We start from the raw sequence: 11,086 nt of genomic DNA, 5'->3' as shown, positions 1-11,086 counted from the left end.
TGGCAGCCAGGCGCCCCCTAGGGGATGGGGAGCCTGTCAGCCCCGGGCCTGTCACTGCCTGGTGTCCCTGCTGCCACCAGCCAGGCCTCTGAAAACTTGTCAAAGCATGCCCAGACTTGGGGCCAGTTTGGCCCAAAGTCTCCAAGAGACAAGTCGGGAAGAAAGATATGGAACAGAGGGAGAAAGCGAAGGGAGCAGGAGAAAGGGAAGGAAGACTAAAAAGTAGTGTTGGGCTGCAGGAGTGAGATGGAGGAATTGCAAGAAAAGAGGCAGGAAGCTGGAGAGTGAGAGAAAAGTAAAGAAGAGACATGCAGCCAGACGAGGGCTTAGTGAGAGAGGATGGGACAGAGAGCAGGATGAGAAGGACATAAGGCAAGTCTAGGACAGGCAAGGACAGGCAAGGACAGGCAAGGCTGCAGGACGTGTTTTTGCTTTATGGTTTCTAGCACATTCGTCTTCAGACGCGGAGGAAAGCCATAAGACCGTATGGATTAGGCCCAAGCAAAAACCCCAGCTACTTGAGACACTTAGACTAAGCCTAAAATACCAAGATCTCTCCATAAGGATGGTTTTTATACTGTACTTCCACAATCTGCTGGCAGTATAAAAAAATAAGCTGCAGATCTCCTTAGGCTGAGTCATGGTGCTTTGGGGCAGGGACCATGCATATCATGGGAATATTTCACAGTTTCTGCTCTGTTTTCAGTGTATGACACCAAAACACCCACCTGATGACATCCTTTCAAGAGCAAAGGCAGCAATTTGCAGAATTCCGCTTCTTAGGGGAAGTGAGAAATTGCTGAGCTGACACCAAGTCCTGCAGTGTCCCTGTCACCTGCAGAGCCACCGCATCCTCGCCACGGTAGCGGGCATTGTGACAAAGGTTCTATGTCAGCTGGGTGTGGCAGCCAGGCGCCCCCTAGGGGATGGGGAGCCTGTCAGCCCCGGGCCTGTCACTGCCTGGTGTCCCTGCTGCCACCAGCCAGGCCTCTGAAAACTTGTCAAACCATGCCCAGACTTGGGGCCAGTTTGGCCCAAAGTCTGCAAGAGACAAGTCGGGAAGAAAGATAGGGGACAGAGGGAGAAAGCGAAGGGAGCAGGAGAAAGGGAAGGAAGACTAAAAAGTAGTGTTGGGCTGCAGGAGTGAGATGGAGGAATTGCAAGAAAAGAGGCAGGAAGCAGGAGAGTGAGAGAAAAGGAAAGAAGAGACATGCAGCCAGACGAGGGCTTAGTGAGAGAGGATGGGACAGAGAACAGGATGAGAAGGACATAAGGCAAGGCTAGGACAGGCAAGGACAGGCAAGGCAAGGCTAGGCTGCAGGACATGTTTTTGCTTTATGGTTTCTAGCACATTCGTCTTCAGACGAGGAGGAAAGCCATAAGACCGTATGGATTAGGCCCAAGCAAAAACCCCAGCTACTTGAGACACTTAGACTAAGCCTAAAATACCAAGATCTCTCCATAAGGATGGTTTTTATACTGTACTTCCACAATCTGCTGGCAGTACAAAAAAATAAGCTGCAGATCTCCTTAGGCTGAGTCATGGTGCTTTGGGGCAGGGACCATGCATATCATGGGAATATTTCACAGTTTCTGCTCTGTTTTCAGTGTATGACACCAAAACACCCACCTGATGACATCCTTTCAAGAGCAATGGCAGCAATTTGCAGAATTCCGCTTCTTAGGGGAAGTGAGAAATTGCTGAGCTGACACCAAGTCCTGCAGTGTCCCTGTCACCTGCAGAGCCACCGCATCCTCGCCACGGTAGCGGGCATTGTGACAAAGGTTCTATGTCAGCTGGGTGTGGCAGCCAGGCGCCCCCTAGGGGATGGGGAGCCTGTCAGCCCCGGGCCTGTCACTGCCTGGTGTCCCTGCTGCCACCAGCCAGGCCTCTGAAAACTTGTCAAAGCATGCCCAGACTTGGGGCCAGTTTGGCCCAAAGTCTGCAAGAGACAAGTCGGGAAGAAAGATATGGGACAGAGGGAGAAAACGAAGGGAGCAGGAGAAAGGGAAGGAAGACTAAAAAGTAGTGTTGGGCTGCAGGAGTGAGATGGAGGAATTGCAAGAAAAGAGGCAGGAAGCAGGAGAGTGAGAGAAAAGGAAAGAAGAGACATGCAGCCAGACGAGGGCTTAGTGAGAGAGGATGGGACAGAGAACAGGATGAGAAGGACATAAGGCAAGGCTAGGACAGGCAAGGACAGGCAAGGCAAGGCTAGGCTGCAGGACATGTTTTTGCTTTATGGTTTCTAGCACATTCGTCTTCAGACGAGGAGGAAAGCCATAAGACCGTATGGATTAGGCCCAAGCAAAAACCCCAGCTACTTGAGACACTTAGACTAAGCCTAAAATACCAAGATCTCTCCATAAGGATGGTTTTTATACTGTACTTCCACAATCTGCTGGCAGTACAAAAAAATAAGCTGCAGATCTCCTTAGGCTGAGTCATGGTGCTTTGGGGCAGGGACCATGCATATCATGGGAATATTTCACAGTTTCTGCTCTGTTTTCAGTGTATGACACCAAAACACCCACCTGATGACATCCTTTCAAGAGCAATGGCAGCAATTTGCAGAATTCCGCTTCTTAGGGGAAGTGAGAAATTGCTGAGCTGACACCAAGTCCTGCAGTGTCCCTGTCACCTGCAGAGCCACCGCATCCTCGCCACGGTAGCGGGCATTGTGACAAAGGTTCTATGTCAGCTGGGTGTGGCAGCCAGGCGCCCCCTAGGGGATGGGGAGCCTGTCAGCCCCGGGCCTGTCACTGCCTGGTGTCCCTGCTGCCACCAGCCAGGCCTCTGAAAACTTGTCAAACCATGCCCAGACTTGGGGCCAGTTTGGCCCAAAGTCTGCAAGAGACAAGTCGGGAAGAAAGATAGGGGACAGAGGGAGAAAGCGAAGGGAGCAGGAGAAAGGGAAGGAAGACTAAAAAGTAGTGTTGGGCTGCAGGAGTGAGATGGAGGAATTGCAAGAAAAGAGGCAGGAAGCAGGAGAGTGAGAGAAAAGGAAAGAAGAGACATGCAGCCAGACGAGGGCTTAGTGAGAGAGGATGGGACAGAGAACAGGATGAGAAGGACATAAGGCAAGGCTAGGACAGGCAAGGACAGGCAAGGCAAGGCTAGGCTGCAGGACATGTTTTTGCTTTATGGTTTCTAGCACATTCGTCTTCAGACGAGGAGGAAAGCCATAAGACCGTATGGATTAGGCCCAAGCAAAAACCCCAGCTACTTGAGACACTTAGACTAAGCCTAAAATACCAAGATCTCTCCATAAGGATGGTTTTTATACTGTACTTCCACAATCTGCTGGCAGTACAAAAAAATAAGCTGCAGATCTCCTTAGGCTGAGTCATGGTGCTTTGGGGCAGGGACCATGCATATCATGGGAATATTTCACAGTTTCTGCTCTGTTTTCAGTGTATGACACCAAAACACCCACCTGATGACATCCTTGTGGGTTGTCTGAATTTAGAGTTGATGAGTTAGTTTTCTGTATTTGGAGTTAATAGGCTAGTTTGTTGTGTGAATAAAGTTAAGTGTTGCGGTAGTTGTGAGGCGACTTGGAGGCGGGGAGCTTGTGGTCGGTGGGGGTGCCTGCGCCCTGGAGCCCTGGAGCGGGGGACAGCTTGTGACTACGAGATAACGATCTTGTTACCATGCGAACACTGCCTGACTAAGATTCCCGCCTTAGCTAGCTTAATGTCTGTTAAAGTGATTAGCCAATCAGCATGAAACATGTGTGCCTTAGACTATATAAATGTATGTTTGCCATACAATAAAGCGGACACCTTGCTTGCATCAAGTTGCGTCCCCGTCTCTCAGTCGCGGCAAATTGGTGACCTCCGACGTGATCGTCAGCGACGAAACCGCCGAGGATTGAAAAACCGCCTACCTGGTGGCATGTCGCGAGTCCCGCAGAACGTGGAATGAGCTGCTGAAAGGAAGCAGGATAAGCCGGCCGGCCAAACAATCCCTCCGTCTGGAACGAGAGGTGAGCTGCGGGAAACTAGCAAAATGGGGAATCAGGAGTCTTCCCCTGAGAGAGATGTTTATGAGCTTATGAAAGCTCTACTTAAGAAGCATGGGAAAAAGACTCTTTCGGAACAAGATCTTAAGTTAATCCTTAAATGGGTGCAGGTTAAGATCCCAGCGGTGACTGCTTCTTCTATTTTTACGCGTGAACTTTGGGACGATGTGGGGGTAAAGTTATGGGACGCAGCCACCTCAGGAGATGAGGAAGCGCAGTATATGCTCCCCAGTTGGAGAAAAATCTTTGAAACCATAAAGGCACAAGAGCAAAATCAGCGAGGCTCCGAGGAGGGAGCTCAGTCACCTCCCTCCTGCCCTTCTAAAATCGCTGGTGGGGCGGAACCCTCTGCGCCACCGTTAGCTTGTGCTGCTGGATATCCCCCGGAGGGTGATCCCTTTGACCCGGGTCCGATTGACCCTGAAAAGGAACCTGATCTTTTTCCCCCTGATCCTCATGAGGTTTGGGGAAAGATTAAGCGCCAAGCGATAAACGAGGGGGAGTTGGAAATAGCCAGAACTATAGTAGCCCCCGTTATATACCAAGGACGGGGGAGGGCTCAAGCTCAGTGGGAAGCTCTTTCTTTTTCGGTCATTAAGGAGTTGCGCCGTACAGTTACCGAGCATGGGTTGTCTTCCCCTTATTTTGCAAGCCTTTTATCTTCTGTATTCGATACATATGTCATGACCCCACATGATTTAAAATCTCTCGCGCGATTGTTATTAACCCCAACACAATATACAATGTGGGAGTCTCAATGGAGAACGGGATTGCAGACAGTTTTGCTGGGTTATGCAGGACATGCTAATGCCGCCTTAGCTGCATTGACTATAGAGCACCTCACAGGAACAGGGCAGTTTTCGGATCCCGCGGCCCAAGCTAGGGACATTCCTCGAGAGGCTTTGGAAGCAGGCAGAGAAGAAGCGAAAAGGGCCTTGTTGAGAGTCCCTGACTCTGGCAGACCCCAAAAAGCATTCACTAGTATCACTCAGGAACCCCGTGAGCCGTATATGCAGTTTATAGATAGATTAAAACAAGCCTTAGAGCGGCAAGTTGATAACGTACAGGCTCGGGAGATTATACTCCTTAAACTGGCTGTGGAAAACGCTAACGCCGATTGTAAAAAGCTCTTGAAGTCTCTCCCAAATCAAAACCCTACCTTAATTGAAATGGTGGAAGCCTGTAATAGAATTGGCACTATGGATCATAAATATGAGGCCATGGCTGCTGCTTTTGCGGCCATGCACGGCCCTATGGGCGCCGACCCACAGCGAAACTGCTATGGGTGTGGAAAACCGGGACACCTTAAAAAAGATTGCTTTAGTGCCAATGATGGGAAACGACCCCAAATACCTGGAGTTTGTCCTAAGTGCCAAAAAGGGCGCCACTATGCTAACCAGTGTCGATCTAAATACGACTCTCAAGGGCGCCCCATACAGGGAAACCGATCGCAGAGCGCGGGACCGCGGCGCGCACAGACACAAGTTCCGCGACCGGCGCCCCCACAAACGCCGGGGGGGGAAACAGGAGTGTTTCCAGTCTCCGCCCAGCAACAGGAGGGAGCGCCGGCCTGGACCTGGCAACCGCCCACACAGTAACGCTACTTGATTCCTCTGTTCACTTACTGCCTACCAAAATTGCAGGTCCTTTGCCCCCTCGAACGCAGGCTTTATTATTAGGAAGATCGTCCACCACTCTGTCAGGACTTTTTGTATTGCCCGGAGTAATTGATCCTGACAGTAATTCAGAAATCAAAATTATGGCCTGGACCCCGTTTCCTCCTTGTACAGTGCCAGAGGGAAGTCGTATCGCTCAATTGATACTGATCCCTAAGGAAGACTATGTCCCAATCCCTGACCAATTGCTCCCACAGAGACAGGGAAGTTTTGGATCTACGGGAGAACCACTAATTTTATGGGTTCAAGCCATCTCACAAAAACGTCCTATATGTCAATGCACCCTCATTTGCAGAGGTCAGCAAGTCGTGTTGAGTGGAATCATTGATACAGGTGCAGATGTTACCGTTATTTCTCAAGCAAAGTGGCCTTCTAGGTGGCCTTTAGCTGATATCTCTCAGACATTAGCAGGAATTGGGGGGTGTGGAGCTAGCCGCCAAAGCGCAGAAATAATACAAGTTCAAAATTCAGAAGGACAAGTTGCCTCAGTCAAACCGTTTATCTTACCAGTACCTATGGTCTTGTGGGGGCGTGATGTGTTGTCTCAGTGGGGGATGTCTATCCAGACACATTTTTAGGTGGGGCCATTGAGGGGCGTGAAACCCTAAAGTTAACTTGGAAAACAGATACTCCTATTTGGATTGATCAATGGTCCCTGTCGCTGGAAAAACTTCACGCCCTCCAAGAAATAGTTAATGAACAACTATCTATGGGACATATTGTACCCTCTACGAGTCCTTGGAACTCGCCTATTTTTGTTATTAAAAAACTGACTGGCAAGTGGCGCTTGCTCCATGACCTCAGAAAAATTAATGACGCTATGGAAGACATGGGGGCCCTGCAACCTGGGCTTCCGTCACCCGCCATGATCCCTAGAGATTGGCATTTAACCATCATAGACCTCAAAGATTGTTTTTTCAACATTCCATTGCATCCAGACGATGCCCCTAAATTTGCCTTTTCTGTACCAAGCGTCAACATGCAAGCTCCTTTGCAAAGATACCAGTGGGTTGTGCTACCACAGGGAATGAAAAATAGCCCTACAATATGCCAATGGTATGTAGCAAAAATACTTAGTCCTATCAGAACTGTAGTACCTGCTGCATTGTTATATCATTATATGGATGACATTCTAGTGGCAGCACAGCACCATGAAGTCATGGAGGAAGCTGTAGCCCTTGTCGTGGCTGCTGTAAAATCAGCAGACCTCTGTATTGCACCAGAAAAAATTCAAAAAATACCACCTTGGAAATACTTAGGATGGCGTATAAGGGCTCAGACTATTGCTCCGCAACCTTTACAAATACAGGCGAATGTAAAGAATTTACATGACGTGCAAAAACTGCTGGGAACAATCAATTGGGTCAGACCATTGTTAGGAATCACTAAGGCGGATCTTCGTCCCTTATTCAAAATGCTTAAAGGAAGCTCGGACTTAGACGCTCCGCGAACTCTCAGTCCTGAAGCCATAGCTTCCTTGCATAAAGCTGCGGCAGCGATTACCTCCAGACAAGCGCATCGATGGGAACCAGAATTGCCTTTTCAATTAATCATCCTTAATCCTGCTAGACAGCCTCATGCACTTATTTTCCAATGGGACTGCCAGAAAACGGACCCTTTACTGATCATTGAATGGATTTTTTTACCTAACCAAGCCACAAAGACGATTTCTACCCAACATGAGATGTTTGCATCTTTAATCATCAGGGCTCGACAGCGATTACTTACCCTGGCAGGCACGGACTTCGCCCTCATATGTATGCCGGTAACAAGTGTTTACTTGCAATGGTTACAACAACAATCAGATGCACTAGGCATAGCTCTAACTGGCTATGCAGGCCAACTCACTTCTCATCCGCCTTCTCACAAATTGTTAAGCATCGATTTCCACCTTTTACCTATTCCAAAGCGGAGTGACCAGCCTTTACAAGCCCTCACTGTATTCACAGATGGGTCTGGCAAATCTCACAAGTCTGTTATCCTTTGGTGGGATGATCATCAAGAACAGTGGAACTCAGATGTAGAGACTGTACAGGGTTCTCCTCAAATAGTAGAATTGTCTGCAGTTGTTCGAGTGTTTCGAAAATGGTCTGTTCCTCTCAATATAATCACTGATTCTGCTTATGTTGCAGGAATTGTTAGCCGAGCAGAAGCTTCTGTGCTACGAGATGTTTCTCATACGGCACTGTTTAATTTGTTACAAGAACTCATCTTTCTGTTAAATTCCCGTCTTCACCCTTATTTTATTATGCATGTTCGATCTCACACTTCTCTACCTGGTTTTATTGCAGAAGGGAACCGACAAGCGGATTTGCTTACGCTACCGGTGCAGGTGTTACCAGATCGATTAGCGCAAGCTAGACTCAGCCACTCCTTTTTTCATCAAAACGCTGCAGGCCTTAAGCGTCAATTTGACCTCACTATACAACAAGCCCATAATATCATTGCGGTGTGTCCTGATTGTCAAAGGCACTCTTTCCCTTCTATAGCAGAAGGAGTCAACCCCAGAGGGCTACAGAGCCTTCAACTCTGGCAAACAGATGTCACTCATTTTGCTGAATTTGGTCGTTTAAAGTTTGTTCATTGCTCTATTGATACATTTTCAGGAATGTTATTTGCTTCCTGTCATATAGGAGAAAAAGCACGTGATGTGCAAAAACATCTAATGCGCGCTTTTGCTACTTTAGGGGTACCCTCTCAAATTAAAACTGACAATGGCCCCGCATATGTATCTAAAACCTTAACTACCTTTTTTGCCTCTTGGGGTATATCACACATTACAGGTATCCCTCATTCTCCTACGGGACAAGCTTTGATAGAACGATCTCACCAAACCTTAAAACGCCTGTTATTAAAACAAAAAGGGGGAATAGGGGCTGCTACACCAGAGGAGCGAATACAGAAAGCCTTGTATGTTTTTAACTTTTTGAATTGTTCCCTGTTAGACAGCAATCCTCCAGTAGTTCGTCATTTTAGCACAAACACCCTTTTTGAACCTAAGATTAAGCCGCCAGTATTGATCCGGGACCCCGAAACAGGTAAGATAATGGGACCCTATCCCCTTGTCACATGGGGAAGAGGCTATGCTTGTGTTTCCACAGAAAGAGGTCCCCGCTGGATCCCAGCTAAAAATGTGAGACCTTTTCGAGAGACACTGCAGCAGCCTCCTGAAGACATTCCTGGTCCTGATCCTGCGACTGACATAGAAGACACTACCGATCAATAATTGAATGAACTCTGTTCCAGAGGTTAACAAATGGGAGCTTAAGTGTCCCCAATGTGAAAAATGTAATCCGTGGATTTGTAGAATTTGTGCTAATTGTGGAAAATCACAGTGGCTAAATCGCCATACAGTAGGACGCTGGTGTGATAACTGCCTAACAATTGAGTGGAATACAGTTCAGGTGTTATTGATAACAGGTAGAGAGACAGAATATTCTCCCCGGTATGATTATTATTCTGACGATTGGGGGAAAATTGTAGCACAAAGGTCTGTGGACATTTTATATTCTAAGATTGAATGCGCCAAAGACATTCAAATGAGCATTATTAATAGTAATCCCATGTGTGTTACAATGCTTCCAAAATCAATAACTGCTTCAATGAACAAGATTTTCCTCGTGCAGCAAGGAGCGGACCAAGATCAGAAAGAAATTACGAAAACCCCCAGTACGGAGCTGTTAGTAAGATGTCCTCGAGTTGGTCGTTTGCCGACCTTGGGAGGGTCAGTTAATTAAAACAAAAAGGGGGAGATGTGGGTTGTCTGAATTTAGAGTTGATGAGTTAGTTTTCTGTATTTGGAGTTAATAGGCTAGTTTGTTGTGTGAATAAAGTTAAGTGTTGCGGTAGTTGTGAGGCGACTTGGAGGCGGGGAGCTTGTGGTCGGTGGGGGTGCCTGCGCCCTGGAGCCCTGGAGCGGGGGACAGCTTGTGACTACGAGATAACGATCTTGTTACCATGCGAACACTGCCTGACTAAGATTCCCGCCTTAGCTAGCTTAATGTCTGTTAAAGTGATTAGCCAATCAGCATGAAACATGTGTGCCTTAGACTATATAAATGTATGTTTGCCATACAATAAAGCGGACACCTTGCTTGCATCAAGTTGCGTCCCCGTCTCTCAGTCGCGGCAATCCTTTCAAGAGCAATGGCAGCAATTTGCAGAATTCCGCTTCTATGGGGAAGTGAGAAATTGCTGAGCTGACAGCAAGTCCTGCAGTGTCCCTGTCACCTGCAGAGCCACCGCATCCTCGCCACGGTAGCGGGCATTGTGACAAAGGTTCAATGTCAGCTGGGTGTGGCAGCCAGGCGCCCCCTAGGGGATGGGGAGCCTGTCAGCCCCGGGCCTGTCACTGCCTGGTGTCCCTGCTGCCACCAGCCAGGCCTCTGAAAACTTGTCAAAGCATGCCCAGACTTGGGGCCAGTTTGGCCCAAAGTCTGCAAGAGACAAGTCGGGAAGAAAGATATGGGACAGAGGGAGAAAACGAAGGGAGCAGGAGAAAGGGAAGGAAGACTAAAAAGTAGTGTTGGGCTGCAGGAGTGAGATGGAGGAATTGCAAGAAAAGAGGCAGGAAGCAGGAGAGTGAGAGAAAAGGAAAGAAGAGACATGCAGCCAGACGAGGGCTTAGTGAGAGAGGATGGGACAGAGAACAGGATGAGAAGGACATAAGGCAAGGCTAGGACAGGCAAGGACAGGCAAGGCAAGGCTAGGCTGCAGGACATGTTTTTGCTTTATGGTTTCTAGCACATTCGTCTTCAGACGAGGAGGAAAGCCATAAGACCGTATGGATTAGGCCCAAGCAAAAACCCCAGCTACTTGAGACACTTAGACTAAGCCTAAAATACCAAGATCTCTCCATAAGGATGGTTTTTATACTGTACTTCCACAATCTGCTGGCAGTACAAAAAAATAAGCTGCAGATCTCCTTAGGCTGAGTCATGGTGCTTTGGGGCAGGGACCATGCATATCATGGGAATATTTCACAGTTTCTGCTCTGTTTTCAGTGTATGACACCAAAACACCCACCTGATGACATCCTTTCAAGAGCAATGGCAGCAATTTGCAGAATTCCGCTTCTTAGGGGAAGTGAGAAATTGCTGAGCTGACACCAAGTCCTGCAGTGTCCCTGTCACCTGCAGAGCCACCGCATCCTCGCCACGGTAGCGGGCATTGTGACAAAGGTTCTATGTCAGCTGGGTGTGGCAGCCAGGCGCCCCCTAGGGGATGGGGAGCCTGTCAGCCCCGGGCCTGTCACTGCCTGGTGTCCCTGCTGCCACCAGCCAGGCCTCTGAAAACTTGTCAAAGCATGCCCAGACTTGGGGCCAGTTTGGCCCAAAGTCTCCAAGAGACAAGTCGGGAAGAAAGATATGGAACAGAGGGAGAAAGCGA

General features: G+C 48.4%; 1 long non-coding RNA gene across 2 annotated transcripts; it reads left to right on the top strand.

The window, feature by feature from the left end:
* The first annotated feature begins 3,447 nt into the window (after window positions 1–3,447).
* LOC135577607 (uncharacterized) lies at window positions 3,448–9,801 on the top strand. Of its 2 annotated transcripts, none has more exons than XR_010469324.1 (2): window positions 3,448–7,463; window positions 8,800–9,801. It is a non-coding gene; the product is annotated as an uncharacterized LOC135577607 (long non-coding RNA). The 2 variants fall into 2 exon arrangements; XR_010469325.1 differs by having other exon boundaries at window positions 8,777–9,801.
* Window positions 9,802–11,086: the final 1,285 nt, after the last annotated feature.

The sequence above is a fragment of the Columba livia genome, unplaced genomic scaffold (assembly GCF_036013475.1).
Source record: "Columba livia isolate bColLiv1 breed racing homer unplaced genomic scaffold, bColLiv1.pat.W.v2 Scaffold_107, whole genome shotgun sequence".
Taxonomy (NCBI): domain Eukaryota; kingdom Metazoa; phylum Chordata; class Aves; order Columbiformes; family Columbidae; genus Columba; species Columba livia.
The sequence above is the reverse complement of the archived record's forward strand: the minus strand, read 5'-3'. Positions and strand labels throughout refer to the sequence as shown.